Here is a 16,918-nt window from a genome sequence, read left to right as displayed (position 1 = left end):
AAGATGACACTAATGAATCTCTCGGTTCTCAATAACGTAGCTCCCGCATGCAGCAGAGGGTCAGGAGCACAAAAGGTCACAAATAGCCAAAGCGTAGAGATCAAGAGTCTGCTGAATGATCGTCCTTTGGACAGGATCCCATTATTAAACTTCATCCACCCAAGGCTTGTGGATCATCTTGGAAGAGGGAGCAGAAAGATGGTAAGAGCCAGGGAGGAGATACAGGACCATATGTAAACAGAGTCCTGGTACCCTGCTCATATGATTCTATGGCATAGGTGTCAGCATACACAAGTCCCATGCAGACTCAGGCACCCAATAACCCAGCATAGAACTGGGAAAATGAACAGCAGATCTCAATCTTATCTGAAGGAATGCTGGCAACTGATTGTTGCTGGATGAAGAAGAGCTGATCTTCATAAAACAAGGGACTCTAGAAAAGCTGACTAGACTTAGTGGATGGACTTACACTGGGGAATGGCTGGGAACACTGACAACACAGTGAGCTTAATAAGGATGACAGAGTATAGGGGCTCTAGTGAGGGGACTATGGGAGGGTGCCGGAGGGAACAAGGGTGTAAAGATGATTAAGATTGTTTGTGCTGTTCTGTATGAAGTACATAAAAAATCAATAAAAATTAAATAAAATAAATAATAAATAAATCAATCAAAGCACAAACTTCGACACTTTTCCAGAAAGTGGATGTGGTAACTAGTTCTTGGAACACTGAAAAATAGTTACTTTTAATTGATGTTACAAATCAGAGAATTAACCCTTGTAATTAACAATACTTTTTCAGTCTTAGTATTTAATACATAATTTAAAAAATTTATGGAACCGACTACAATATTTTAATATGTGCATGCACTGTATAATAGTTCCATTATTTTAAACAGTTGATGTTAGTTTTTGTCATAGAACCATTCAGAATTTTCTGGCTATTTGGAGATATATAATAAATAAATCATGATTGACCATAATCAAGAAACATTGAAGCAATAGAACACTGAAGTTGAATCCTCAGTATGTGTTTTATACCAATTTTTCAACACTTCTCAATACTCACCTCCCTGTACCATTCCCACACATTGGTAACCACTATTCTACCTGTACTTCAATGAAATATACATATTTGTCTCTTGTATCTGAGTATTTGAGTGAGAATATGTGGTATTTGTCTTTCTACAGTACTTTCATTTTATGGGTTCTTCCCCTGTGCCCACATTTGGGGTTTCAGGAAAGGAAATAGAGAAACTAAGGGGAAAATCTATTGGAAAGTAATGAAAAGAAATTAAAAAAAGAAAGAAAAGAAAAGAAAAAAAGAAAGAAAGAAACAGTACCTCCAGTATGAAATGGGGAAGTAGAAGTCAGGACCCACATTTATCTTTTCAGATAATCTTGCCCTTTGATCCCTAGCCATAGAATAGGACACATGGTCAATTTCTCTCATGCTTTGCAATGAAAAAAGGATGCTACTTTCAGTGCTTTGATATGTAAAGCCTGCATGTATACATTTATGCACTATCTTGGGTAGAGGGCCAGGAGGCCTTCTTGAGAGATTAGTCAGGTGCCCAAGTCAAAAAAAGAGCATACGGCTTAGTAAACTTGTGTATATCAAACAGTAATTTTTAGATGCAAAGTTAGGTGAAAGTGGGTAGCCCAGATTGTGTCCATATTGTCAAAATCATTTCTGTAGTGAGGCTAGTTTGAAAAAAAAATGAGGTTATTATATTGAAAGAATAGTACAGAATTCTTCCAACAAAATATCCCATGGTGTCATTTGTAAAAAGACATGGATTTGATCCAGTGTAGCATTTCCTGGGTCCTTATTCCCTTAGATTTATTAGCAACTTATCTTTCAGTCAGTAAGCATGAACTGTTTTTAATTCATTATGAATTCAGAGCCCTTTTTCAGAATCCTCAGAACCTCTCAATTCCCAAGTGTATAGACTTCAAAATATACAGTAAAATAAATCCTCATACTGAAGAATGTGTCTATCTGGTTCTTGATATTTTCTCCTAATTATTCAAGGAGGGATAATAGCTCTATGGCATATAATAAAATACCTCAAAAATAGAAGTACAAGATGTTTGATATATAATATGTGCAAGTAGCTTGTCAACAGATCTTTTCAACTTATAAAGCTCTACCAAAACTACATATTCTTAAATAAAAGCTTAATAGCTTTCAAATATCTGAGTACTTGTAATTTCCACATTTAGAATTCCTTTCTTTTATTCAAGCTGTAAAGTAAGTATAAATCTGAATATTTTTATACTTCAGTTTTTAAAAAATGATTATCAAGATGGCTAAATTCATTTCTTTAATCTTTAACTGATTTATAAAACTTAATTTCTTCACAAAAATAAGAACATATAATATTGACTTATTAATCCTTCTTTTGTATTTTTTTATTTTAGCACACAATAATACAAATTGGGTACAAATTTAACAAGCAAATAATGACTGTCCCTCTTTTCCCATTTCCTTCCTTTTCATTTCCAATACAACAGTTTGGGTTTTAGATTTTCTATATAAGAGCTTGTATGTTAATAACTTTTTTGATAATAAAAACCTATGTACCCATCATTCAGGTAAATAAATAATGAACATCTTGTCAATAGTGCTTCATCTATTAAGTCCTTGGATATTTTTTCATGGAGTTTCTTTTCATTACTGGTTTGTATCTACCTACTACCCTGCCCTTGGGACAGAAGCCACATGGAAGCTCTAACCCTATTTATTGCCCAGCCATCCTATACCCTGTTCACTTCTGGAAACCCCCCATCTGCTCTGTTGTTTGCAGAGGAAACCATTTTGATTGCTTGGAATACTGGAGATAATGTGGAATCTACAACACAAGGCCATTTTTTCATAAATAGGCATTTACTGGTTTTATATTTTGGTGTAACTGATAGGAATTCAATGACCTACACGCACTTTAAAATAGAAAATTTTAAAATATTATATGTTTATTTTTATTTTATGTGTGTGAATGTTTTGTCTGCATGTATATGGGTGTACCACGTGCATGCGGTGCCTGTGGTGGACAGAAGAGGGTGTCAGAACCCCTGGAACTGGAGTTACTGATGGTTGTTAGTCATGTAGAGGCTAAGATGCACGGAACTAAACCTGGGTCCTCTGCAAGAGTAACCAGGGCTCCTAAACAGCTGAGCCATCTCTCCAGCTCCTAAAATATGTAATTTTAGACATTAAAATTATGTATACACCCCTGAAATTAACACCAAAATAAAAGTAATGTATGAATCCACTGCCACAAACTGTTTTCTTATTGTAATTTTTGAAAGGAGCTGGGATGTAACCAAGAGCCTTGCATATGCTAAGGATACATTCTGCCATAGTCCCACCACCTCCAGCTCACAGAAAATATCTTTTTAGGCCATTGTACCTCTCCCTGTGAACCATTTACTTAACCTAGAATCCACTGATTTGTTTTTTTGACACTATGAATTTGCTTTTCCTGTAGTTCTAAATTATGTAAGCACACATACATCATTCTGTCGGTCTGACTTCTTTCATTTAGCATGTTTCTTTTTTCCAGTTTTGGGTTTTTTGAGACGGGGACTCCCTGTCACCCCAGCTGGCCTTGAACTCACTATGTAGACCAGGATGGCCTCGAACTCACAAAGATCTGCCTGCCTCTGCCTCCCAAGTCCTGGGATTAAAAGTGTGCGCCCGGCAGCTTGTTTCTTTTTAAATTCATTCATATTGTTGTGTGAGTCCATATTTCTTTCATTTTGAATGCTGAATAATTGTACACTGAATGGATATGAAACAATATGCTTATCCAGATATTCATATATATATATATATATTAAACACATACTTTATTTCTCATTGGTAATAAATAAAGGTGAAATTACTTGACTAACTGCTAGTTGTATGCCTGTCTTCCTAAGAACTATGCCAAACTATTCTTCTAAAATGGTTGCATTGTTTTACTTTCATATCAGTAGTATATGAAAGCTTCAAGCCCTTGAACACGTGCCATACTTGCTATAATCAATGTTTTAAATTTTACTCACTAACTCATAGGTCAGTAATAGTGTGTCGTTGTGGTTTATTCTGCACTAAGTGATAGTATTATTAAACAGTTGTGTCCCAAGGGGCACTTGTTCTTCCAAGGGGAAGGGCCTGCTGTGGAGAATTGCCTGCAAAGAATTAGCTAAAGAGAGGGAGCTGCGGAGAGTTAGCCACAGAGGGAGGAGTGTGGGCACCGTCTCAGCAGCAGTGGTGTGAAAAAAATGGCCCTGGTGTCTCACCGATGTAAATGCGAGAGGGGGCCTTTACAAACCTGTGGCAAGACTGCAGGCCCAGGAAGTGTGGACGAAAGCTAATGGAGACTGTGGGTGGGTGCAGAGGCAATCCGGAACAACCGGCTGCTGAGCCTCAGAGCGGAACAGGGAGCCAGATGTTTGCCTTTGTAAATTACTCTATTTCCCCTACTCAGGATATAAACTATGAAAAATTTAGATAAAGATGTGTTATATAGTTTGTCTAATAGTGCCAGGAACAAGAGACCCTAAGAGAACTCTGGTGACAAATTGGCATAGTCAGCAGGACAGCACTGGAAACAACAAACCGCGGGAGTTTGGGAAAAAGCTATGGAGCTAATGGCAGCACTGATGTGGATCTTACAATGGATTATAAAATATGTAACTAAAAAGGAGCCAGCCACGCAGAAGTGTGGGCCACAGCTGTTGTAAATGTGGGGAAATAGCTCAGTTGTGGGTTTATGAAGATGTGTTATATAGTTTGTCTTATGGCACCAGGAGCAAGGGACCCTACGAGAACTCAGGCGACAACAGTATTAATGTACTTAGTCATTATTTTCTTTGGTGAAGTGTCTTCAAATCATTTTCCTATTTATCTGAGGGGTCTTAAGACTACCTCAAGTTTACTAACTCCTTAGATGTCACAAAACTCAAAAGTAGGTTTTACTCATAGCTAATATTTGTTACAGTAAAATTATATAGTATCAGTAAAAAAATAGGAATGAATAGCTGGGCATGCCTTTACTCCCAAACACTCTGGAAGCAGAGGCAGGTGGATCTCTATGAGTTCCAGGTCAGCCTGGGTCTCCATAACAATTCCAGACCAGCTGTGTTTACAGGGAGACCCTGTCTCAAAAAGACCCCCCCCCAAAAGAGGACTGAAGTGTCTGTTGGGTGGAGTCCAGAGTATTCAGGCAGAGACTACTATAACGTCATTTCCAGTACAGATCTCAAAGAACATACTTCTCTGTTTGTGAACTACAGGGATATATTATGTAAAGACTGTACAGAGAAACCCATTCAAATCTGAAGTTTTCATCAGAAACTAGTCCCATGGCATAGTCTTCTACATACTCAGTTATGGCAACCAAAGCATATAACCTCAACAACGAAATCAAGTTGTACATCATCAATATTGATGTTTGTAAAAACAGGGACTGGAGGGATAGCTCAGTGGGTAAGAGCACTGGCTTATCTTGTGAAGAACCCAGGTTCAATTCCCAGTACCCAAATGGCAGCTAACGACCATCAAGTTCCAGGAGATCCGATGCCCTCTTCTGACCTCCGACAACACCGCATGGCACAGGTGCATTTATATACATTCAGGCAATACACTGATACATATTAAAAATAAAATAAAATAAAATAAATTTGTGAAGATAGTATAGATCACTGCTCCAGTTGGATCCAATAAAAATTTTAATCATTAACATAATGAACCAGGAATATACCACATTTCCAAAGGTTGTCCAGTGATTGATAGTGGCTCCATATTCTCCTGTACATGTGAAAGGAAGAGCATCAAGACCAATCGTATTTTCTGTTTCCACATCCATTTTATTATTATATTATCTGTTTACCCACTATTGAGTTTTAGGAGTTCTTCATATTTTCTGATTAGAATACTTTTCCAAATGGATATCTTTTAAAGAACTCCCCTTCTTCTCTCTGCCTTTTACTCTTCAAGAAATGTCTTTTTTGTTGTTTAACTTTGTACTCTAGGCTGGCCTCAAATTTGTGATCCTTCTGCCTCAGCTGCCTGAGTACTGAGGTTGATCGGTTTGTGCCACCATTCTTTGCTTTAAAAGTTTCTTTTGAGATTCCATTCCTCTGCAGCCTCAACACTACCAACTTACTCCGCTCCCACCCTGTCCCCTACATGCCTTGGACCCAGGCCCACTCCAATTTCTGCTTCAGATCTCTTGACGAGCTTCCTAACCCAGACTAGCTAAACCCCCTAGCATAGATTGCTCAGTCCCACCTCAGGCCGTCCCAACCACCATCTTCCCCTGGTTCTTGATCTACCTGACAGACTGACCCACTTAAGACTCTGGTAAGTCAGATCAGGCCCACCATGTCGCCATTCCTCTACAACCCCAACACTTCCAATCTACTCCACTCCACCCTGACCCTTCTAGCCTTGGACCCAGGCCTGCTCCAATACCTCTACCTCAAATGGATGGATTAGCTTTCAAACCCAGACTAGCTAACCTACCCCCAGCAGCATAGAGTCCATTGGCTCCTAATCTGTCTAACACAAACTAGCCCTCCTACTTCTCTGATCAGCCTACCTACTATCCTGTCCCACCAACTACTCAGAACATCTTACTACCCTGAAAGAACCTGAAAAACACACCAATTTATTTTTTCATATCTGAGCATAAAGCAACCAAGCTACATAAAAAGTATAAGCAGGACCAAAATTCAATTAAACAAAGGCAGAATAGAAGTTCCTACCAGACACACAACCAACAAAGAATTTGCATATGCTCAAACAGCAGAGCAAAATCACAAATAATATTAAAAAAACAATAACAATAACAAAACAAAACAAAACAGGAGAATATGTCCCCAGATAAAACCCACTAGTCCTACAGAAGTGCACTACAGTGAGAACCACCATGAGAAACCCCAGGACGCAGAATTCAAAAGAACAATCATACACATGATCAAACAAAACACAGGTAAACAACTCAAAGAACTCAAAGGGGATAGGCATAATCTTGTGCTGCAAGCTCAAGATTATACAAATATGCAACTTAATGAAATATCAAAAACAATTCAGGACTTGAAAAGTAAATTCACAAAAGACATATAAGTATTGAAGAAGCCCAAAGTGAAATGAATATGGAAGTGAAAACTCAATATGCCAATTGAAAATAACAGGAGAAAGCCTTGTGAGCAGAACTAATGAAATGGAAAATAGAATATCAAGACTGAATGGCAAAGTTGAAGATTTGAACTCCTTAAGCAAAGACTATGTAAAATTTTTAAAAACACAGGAATAGAATACACAGAAAATGTGGGACAACATGAAAAGACCAAATCTACACATCATTGGCGTACAGGAAGGAGAAAAATCTCAGGCCAATGACTTTGATCAAATATTCAACAGGATCATAGAAGGAAATTTCCCTAAATTATACTAAGACTTACCTATACAGGTTCAAGAAGCACATAGGACATGGATTAGACATGACCAGAACAGAAACTCCCCATGGCATATTAAACGTGCAGAACAAAGAGAGGGTACTGGAACCTGCTAAAGACAAACAATTAGTTACTTATAAGGAAAATTCATCAGAATTACAACTGATGTTTTAGTGCAAACGATGAAAGCCAGAAGATCCTCAACCAAAGTGTTTCCAGTTCTAAACGACCATGGATACCAACCCCAAATACTTTATCTAGCAAAACTATCATAGTTGAAGGAGAATGGAAAATTTTCCATGACATGAAAAGGCTGAAAGAATTCATGTCCACCCAACCAGCCTTGAAGGGAGTACTTGAAGCAATACAAAGGACCAAAGATAGAAACAAACATACCCAAGAGGCTACAGAACGAAAACAAAGAAAGGTATAAAAATGGAAACACAAAATAGGGCCCAAAACACAAAGAAGTTAAAATTACAGTAGCCAATATACCTCTTTCAATAATAATACTAAATATCAATAATATGCTCAACTCCCCTGTCAAAAGACACAGGTGAAGCAATACAAAGGACCAAAGATAGAAACAAACATACCCAAGAGGCTACAGAACGAAAACAAAGAAAGGTATAAAAATGGAATCACAAAATAGGGCCCAAAACACAAAGAAGTTAAAATTACAGTAGCCAATATACCTCTTTCAATAATAATACTAAATATCAATAATATGCTCAACTCCCCTGTCAAAAGACACAGGCTAGTGGAATGCATCAAACAAGAAAACCCATTTTTTTTTTTTTGCTGGCTTCAAGAAATTCATCTCACCTTCAAGAATAGACACTACCATTGGGTGAAAGGATAGAAAAAAATATTCCAAGCAAATGGACATAAGAAGCAAGCAGGTGTCGCAGTTCTGTATTGGTTACTTTTCTGTTGCTGTGATAGAAACCCCATAATCAAGGGAGCTTATAAAAGGCAGAATTTATTTAGCTTACAGTTTCAAAAGAGTAGAAGTCCATCATGATGGGAGGCATGGCAGCAGAAGTGATTACAGTAGGAACAGAAGCTAAGCTCGCACACCTTCAAGCAGGCACAGGAAGCAGAGTGTGACTGGATATCTGGTAAGGCTTAAGAACTCTGTAAGCCCAGTGACATACTTCCTCCAGCATGGCCGCAGTTTCTAAGGCCTCCCAAAACAGCACCACCAAGTAGGAACAAAATGTTCAAATACTTGGAGTCTGTGGGAGACATTCTCATTCAAATCACCACAAATTCTAATATCAGACAAAATAAGCTTAAAATTAATTTAATCAGAACAGGAAAAGAGATTCATTTCATTCTAATCAAGAAAACAATCAAGAAGAAATTATAGTCATGAACATATTTACACCAAACTCTGGTACACCCATTTTCATAAAAACAGTACTCTAGGACTATAAAATACAGATTAGCCCCAACTCAGCAGGTGACTTTAATTTACCACTGTCTTCAACAGATATGTCAACTGGACAAAGAATAAACAAAGACATCTGAATTAAATGGTATCTTACAAGAAATGGACCTAACAGACATCTATAGAAAGAATATACTTTCTACTCAGTAGCCCATGGAAGTTATTCTAAAACTGACCACATTTTAGGACACAAAAAAATCTCAACAAATACAAAAAATATTGAAATAATTCCATGCATTCTATCAGACCACAGTGTAATAAAGTTTATAATCAGCAGTAAAAAAAAAAAATCTGTAGTAACTAACACGAACTCATGGAGATTAAACACCACCTTCCTGAATGGGCCAAAGAAGAAATTAAGAAAGAAATAAAAGTATTCCTGGAACTGAATGAAATTGAGAATACAACACATAAAACCTCTGGGACACTTTAAGAGCAATCCTAAGAGGGAAATTTATAGCTCTTAGTGCCTACATTTAAAAAAACAAGAAAGAGCACATGTAAATGACTTAAGAGCACAACTCAAGATTTTGGAAACTCAAGAACAAATCAACCCCAAACGTAGTAGATGAGAAGAAATAACAAAAATCAGCAAAAATTAGTGAAATAGAAACAAAGGAAACATTATTTAAAAAAAAAATCAATGAATCTAAGAGCTGGTTCTTTGAAATGTTAAACAAGATAGACAGACCTTTAGCCTAGTTCACAAAAAGAAAGAGCAAATCTAAATTAACAAAATCAGAGATGAAAGGGGAAACATCATAACAGAAACCAAAAATGTCCAGAACATCATAAGGGAGTACTATAAAAATCTATACTCCAGCCGGGCAAGGTGGCACACGCCTTTAATCCCAGCACTTGGGAGGCAGAGGCATGCAGATTTCTGTGAGTTCAAGGCCTGCTTGATCTACATAGTGAGTACCAGGTCAGCTGGAGCTACTGGGAGACCCTGTCTCAAAAAGAGCAAAACCAAAAAACTCTATACTCCATTAAATTTGAAAATTTAAAAGAAATAGATCAATTCCTAAAGTCATGGACACCACCAAAATTAAACAAAGAAGAAAGCAACAGCTTAAACAGACTCATAGCAAATAAATTGAAACAGTAATGCAAAGCTTCCAGACTTAAAAAACAAAAAAAGCCCAGGCCCACATGGATTCACTGCAGAATTCTACCAGACATTCAAAGAAGATCTACAACCAACACTGCTTAAATTATTCAGAAAGATAGAGAAGGAGAATTCCCAAACTCCATCTCTGAAGCCAGTATCACTCTAATACCAAAACCACATAAAGATACAACAAAAACAATAAAACTATAGGCCCATATTCTTAATGAAATGCAAAGAGGCTCAACAAAACAATCTCAAACTGCATAGACACACGGCAAAAAGATCATCGACCTGCTTCAAGTTGGCTTTATTCCAGAAAGGCAGGGATGGTTCAACATATGTTAAGTCAATAAATGTAATAAAACATATAAATGGGCTTAAAGACAAAAATCACAAGGTCATCTCAATATACACAAAAAAGACCTTTGACAAAATCAAATATGCATTCATGTTAAAAGTCGTAGAAATAACTGGTCTGAAAGGAACAAATCACAACATAATTAAAGCTATATACAACAAACCCATAGCCAACGTCATTCTAAATTGAGAAAATCTGGAAGCATTCCCATTAAAATCAGGAACCAGACAGGCCTGTCCACTATCTCCACTCCTTTTCAATAGAGTACTTGAAACTCTGGCAACAGCAATGAGAAAAGAGAAGGAAATCAAAGGAGTACTAATTGGAAAAGAAGAGGTCAAATTATCACTATTAGTAGACACCAAAAATTACACCAGAAAACTTCTAGAAATTATTAACACGTTCAGTAATGTGGCAGGTTACAAAATCAACTTACAAAAATCAGTAGCCTTTCTATATACCAATAACAAGCAATCAAAAAAAGCACTCCACTCTAGGTGTGGTGGTGGACACCTTTAGTCCCAGCACTCGGGAGACAGAGGCAGGCCAATCTCTGTAAGTTCAAGGCCAGCCTGGTCTACATAGTGAGTTCCAGGATAGCTGGTGTTACAGGGGACCCTGTCTCAAAAAAGACCCCAAAAAAGGCAAAAGAAAAAGCATTCCAGGAAACCATCCCATTCACAATAACCTCAAAAAATAAAATATTTAGGAATAAACCTAACCAAAGACATTAAGGATCTCAACAATGAACATTTTAAATCTTTAAAGAAAGTGATAGAAGAAGACTTTAGGAGATGGAAAGACCTACCATGCTCATGGATTGGTAGAACTAATGTTGTGAAAATGACCATCTTACCAAAAACCTAATGTCAATTAAAATACCCACAACATGCTTCACAGAGCTAGAAAAAAGAACTCATCCTAAAATTCATATGGAATCACAAAAGACCCTGGATAGTCAAAACAATCTTGGGCAAAAAGAACAATGCTGAGGGATCACTATACCATATCTCAGATTATATTACATAGTCATAAATAAAAACAGCATGGTACTGGTACAGAAATAGACATATAGATCAATGGCACTCAATAGAAGACCCAAACATGAGAACATGCAATTTCAGCCACCTGATATTTGACAAAGGTGCCAAGAACACACAATGGAGGGAAGAACATTTTCAACAATAGGTGCTGGCAAAACTGTGTCTCCACTTGTAGAAGAATGAAATTGGATCCTTATCTTTCACCCTGCACAAAAGTCAACTCTGAATGGATCAAAGACCTCAGTATAAAACCTAAAACTCTGAAACTGATAGAAGAAAACATAGGCAGTACCCTCCAAGATATAGGCATAGGAAAGGACTTTTTAAATAGGACATCAGCTGCTCAGGTATTAAAGTCAACAATCAATAAGTGGGACCTCACTAAGCTACCAAAAACTGAGACCTCTCTAAGCTACTATTAAAAGAATAACTTTTGACAGTAGAGAGTAGTATTGCTACTCTCACATCTGTGTAGATACATGATGTCAAAAAATCAATAACTAGCTGTGTGAAATAAGACACAGAAACACACGAAAAACACCTCGAAGATATAATCATCAAAATTCAGAATGTGACAAGGGGGAATTGGCTTTAGGGAACTCTTATAGATCACTAGAGATGTGGACTCTAGTCAGCCTATCTAGAGATCATAAGTAAGGTCTACTCTCCCTCAATCAGTAGTAATCAGTCCAGTAGTTTCCAGACTAGGGCTGTCGACCATCCATTTCCCTTGCTCCACTGGGCTCTTGTCTGGTTGAGTTGGCATGGGTCCTATGCACCATGCCACCATTGCCACAAGTTCACATTTGAATTCTGTCAAAAAGACAAAAAAGTCATTAGTCCAGATAATGTCCATTTATTATTATTATTATTATTATTATTATTATTACTATTATTGGTCTTTTTGAGACGGTCTCCCTGTAGTGAGGCTGTCCTGAAACTCACTATGTAGACCACGCTGGCCTTGAACTCAGAGATCCACCTGCCTCTGCCTCCAGAGTGCTGGGATTAAAGGCATATGCCACCATGCCTGGCAATAATGTCCATTTATAAAAGTCACTGCCATGTCAAGGTATCTACATGACCCTCCAGAGTTGGGTATATCTTGTTAGAAATATACTAGTGAACTTTCTTACCTTTTTATTCAATAAAAAACTGTGTATTCCTATTCATTCCTGATAACTTGTCTTGGAAAAAAAAAATGATAGAAAAACAATTGTTATCTTTGAAAAGAGTATAATACCAAGCCCTCTCCTGAGATGCAGTTAATTTCATTTTGATTGCAAACTGAAATATCACGAATGATATACTTCATAAGAGAACCAGCCCTTCTCTCTGCAGATATACTAACTCCATTTATAACTTATGGATTTTCTAAGATAAAATTTCTGAACCACATATTGTTCTATTAAGTTAGAAATGAATAAGAAGCAGATGGTGTCCTCTATTAAGCAGAAATTAGAAGATTCTTTAGGAAATAAAAGAGGTATAAAGAGGGAGATAAACTGTTACTTATGTTGTAATTCTTTTGATTGGTCTATATAGGAGCTGAGAGATTCTTGAATAAAGAGACAGAGTTAAAAAACAGAGATTAAGGAGAAAGGAGAGAAGGAAGGAAGAAAATCAAGAAATGAAAAAAGAACTACGAAATTAAGGGACGAACCAGAGAGTAAAGAACTCTGGGAATAGATGAAATATTCTATTGGGGAAGACACTAAAGAAAAGAGACACTGGTTCACTCTAGTGTTACATTTTTGTAATATATACAAATATTCCTACAGGGACATAGCATTTGTTTTTTGCTTAGAGTATCCTGCAGTTATTAAAACAATCTTTCAGTGATTTTGTGTGCTAGCTACTGTATTAATTGCTTCCCCTAGTGAAGAGATTAAAAAAAACACCATTAACTGGTTGGCTTAAAGAACAGACATTACTCTTCTAAGAATTCTAAAGAATCGATATCCAAGGTCAAGATATCAGCAGTGCTAGCCTTTTCTGAGACCTAGTTCCTTGACCTCTAGGTGGCTATATCTTCACAAAGATTTTCCTCTCTGTACCTGTGTCCTCATTTTCTCTTTGTACAAGAGTACCAGTCATATTTGATTTGGGCACTTATAACTCCATTTTAACTTAATTACTGCTTAAAATACCCTGTCTTCAAACACAATCACATTTAACATGCCAACAAATATTATATTACCCAATAAATAAACCTCACACTCAATTGTCTTCCCTTCCCTAAATTCTTGGGAATCAGTGACCAGTCTTTGCTTCTACTTATTCGCTTCTTCTGGACATCTCATATAAATGTAATCATGCAACATGTGGCTTTTAGGATTGGTTCCCTTTAATTAGCATAGTGTTTTCAGCAGGAATCTATGTTGTAACATGAATCAATTCACTCTTATGGCTGCACAATATTCCACTGTGTTTACATAACACATTTTGCTTAGCCATACATAATTTGTGGATATTTGTGTTGTTTTTGTTTGTTGGCTATTTTGAACAATAGGTATGTGAATACATAAAAGTTTTGTGATTACATATATATTATATATTTTGTGATTATATATTACATATTTTCTATTGTTTTGTTGTTAAACAAAAAGTGGAATGTCTAGATTATATGATAAATGTGTGTTCAACTTTTTGAGAAACTACCCTCCTTATTTTCAAAATATATGTATCATTTTTTATTCCAAAGAACTATGTTTGAGGGCATTAATTTGTCCACATCCTTATTAACAGGTGTTATTTCCCATCTTCTTGGTGATAACCATCATACTGGATGTAAAATGATATTGCACTGTGATTTGATTTGCTTCTTTGTAAAGGCTGAGGAAATTTTTTTTGGATATTTGAGACAGGGTCTCCCTGTAGCCTCAGCTGGCCTGGAACTCACTATGTAGACCAGGCTGGCCTTGAAACCACAGAGCTCCACCTGCCTCTGCCTCCCAAGTGCTGGGATTAAAGGAGTGTGCCACCATGCCCCACAAGTCTTAAGATTTTGGACATATTTTCTGATTCCTATTGGTCATTTTGGTTACTTTTCAGCAATTTCTATTCAAACCCTTTCCTTTTTTTCCTTTTTGCATAGGGTTATCTTTATTGTTGAATTGTAAGATTATGTACACTTTCTAGATACTAGATCTTGTTACATGTATGGCTTTCAAATATATTTTAATTTTTGTTTATGAGACAGGGTCTTATTAAGGCTGATCTTGATTTTGAGATCTTTCTGCCTCAGCCTCCTGAGTGCTAGGATGTATACTTGACTCAGCAGTACTTGTCAAAAATATTATTTCCTGGGGGGCTGGAGAGATGGCTCAGCAGTTAAGAGCACTGGTTGTTCTTGCAGAAGACCTGGGTTTGAATCCCAGCAACCGCATGGTGGCTAACAACCATCTGTAACTCCAGCTCCAGGGGATCCAATGCCATCTTCTGTCCTCTGTGGGCACAGTTCAACACAGGTGCACTTACGTACATGCAGGCATAACTCTTATAACATATAAAAAACAAATTAAATTAAAAAATACTACTTCCCATTAGATATTTCATTTTGCAAAAAAAAAATCATTGACTATACATGATTTGGATTATTCCTTTTATGACAGTACCACACACTCTCGATCACTGAAACTTTCTACTAAATGTTGATATGGAGAATTTGACACAAATCTAACCCTCTCTGGCTATTACTATTCAACACTATTAATTATTGTGCTAGCTTATATTACCCAGAATCTCAAAAGGGAGTGAAATGCAACCAGATTGCAAAGGATAAAGTAAAATTGTCTTTTTGTTTTCTTGCAGAAGACATGATTTATCTCTAGAAAATCTAATCATGTCTACATGTAAGCTACTAGACTTCATAAAGGCGTTCATCAAAGCTTGAAGGATCAAAATCAACATGTTCTGAAAAATACAATGTATTTCTATATTCTAGCAAATGAAAACATACTATTTTTTGCAATAGTAAATTGCAAAAATGTAACAAAAGAACAGAAAACTTATACTGAAAGCAAAAGATAGCTTTCAAAAGTTATAAAAGATATAAATAAACAAGTAAATAACTTTTTTCATGGATTAAAGACTACAATTTTGCAGGCTGCCAATTTCTCCCAAAATTTTCTATAAAAGCCCCAGTAGGCTTTCCAATTTCAAAACTGTTTCAAACTACATAATCAAAACACTGTGTTACTGAAGTAAAGATGGATAAATAGATGAATGGAAGGGAATAGAGTCCAGAAAGAGACATACACATAGACAGGTAAAGAAAGCTAAAAGCTGGAGACAGTAGGTATTTCAATAAGCTGTGGCAGTGCACATGGATATATACATGCAAAAACAAAAATACACTTTCACTCTATGCCTTATAAAATTGAACTCAAAAGGCGCAATAGAGCTAAATTTAACATCTACAATGAATTTAAATGAATGGACTGGGGATCAAGAGCAGTGGTAGACAGTTTGCCTAGTGTTCACAAGTCCCTGGGTTCAAAATAAGACTGTTTAAAAGAAAAAATTAGGAGTAATTTTTATTAGTTTGAGTTAGAAAAAAATTCATAGATATCATACCCAATGTACAGTCCCTAATATGAACATGGGTAAATTGAGCTTTAGCAGAATTTAAAATCTTTGCTTTCCAAAATGCACAGCTGAGGGGAAACAGAATTAAGCTTGTAGAAAATATTTGCAAATTGTGTATCCAAGAAAAGACTTGCATTAGGACTATAAAAAGAATCTCAAAAGTCAATAAAAAGAAATTTATCAATTTTTTAAATAGCCAAAATATTTTAACAAACAAGTCCCAAAAATTGGGATAGCAAATAAATATGTGAAATCTATGTGGAAAAAAATGGCTGGATAGATGGCTCAGCAGTTAGGAGCACTGATTGCTCTTACAGAGGACCAGGGTTCAATTCCCAGTACCCATATGGCTGTTCGCACCTCTCCTTACCTCCAGTTCAAGGGGAATCCAGTACCCTCTTCTGGTTTCTGTGGGCATTGTTTGACAGTGCTTGACCTACCTACATGCAGGCAATACACTCATACAAATAAAAAATACATAAAAATATTAATAAAAAATGTATGAAAAAAATTCTCAAAAACAGTAGACATTAGGGGAGTTGCAGAGACGACTCTGTAGTTAAGAGCACTGGCTACTCTTACAGAGGACCTGGATTCGGTTCCTTGCCCCCAAATGCTGGCTATCAACCATCTTTAACTCCAGTTCCAGTGAATCTGATAGCCCTTTTTGTCCTCCACTGACGGTACATGAAAAAGGTGCACTTACATACATGTAGGCAAAGCACTCATACACAGAAAATAAAAATAAATTTAGAAAATAGACATTAGGAAAAATGCAAATTAATGTCATAATGAAATATTGCCTATCATTTGGATGGCTAAAGTTGTTACAGAATGGTCCTAAATGTTGCCAAGGATCTGGAGCAATTAGAACTCTCACACATTGCTAGTGGCAATTTTAAAAGATACAACCTTT

Source organism: Nannospalax galili, unplaced genomic scaffold, assembly GCF_000622305.1.
Source record: "Nannospalax galili isolate Female #2095 unplaced genomic scaffold, S.galili_v1.0 scaffold3, whole genome shotgun sequence".
Taxonomy (NCBI): Eukaryota; Metazoa; Chordata; class Mammalia; order Rodentia; family Spalacidae; genus Nannospalax; species Nannospalax galili.
The sequence above is the reverse complement of the archived record's forward strand: the minus strand, read 5'-3'. Positions refer to the sequence as shown.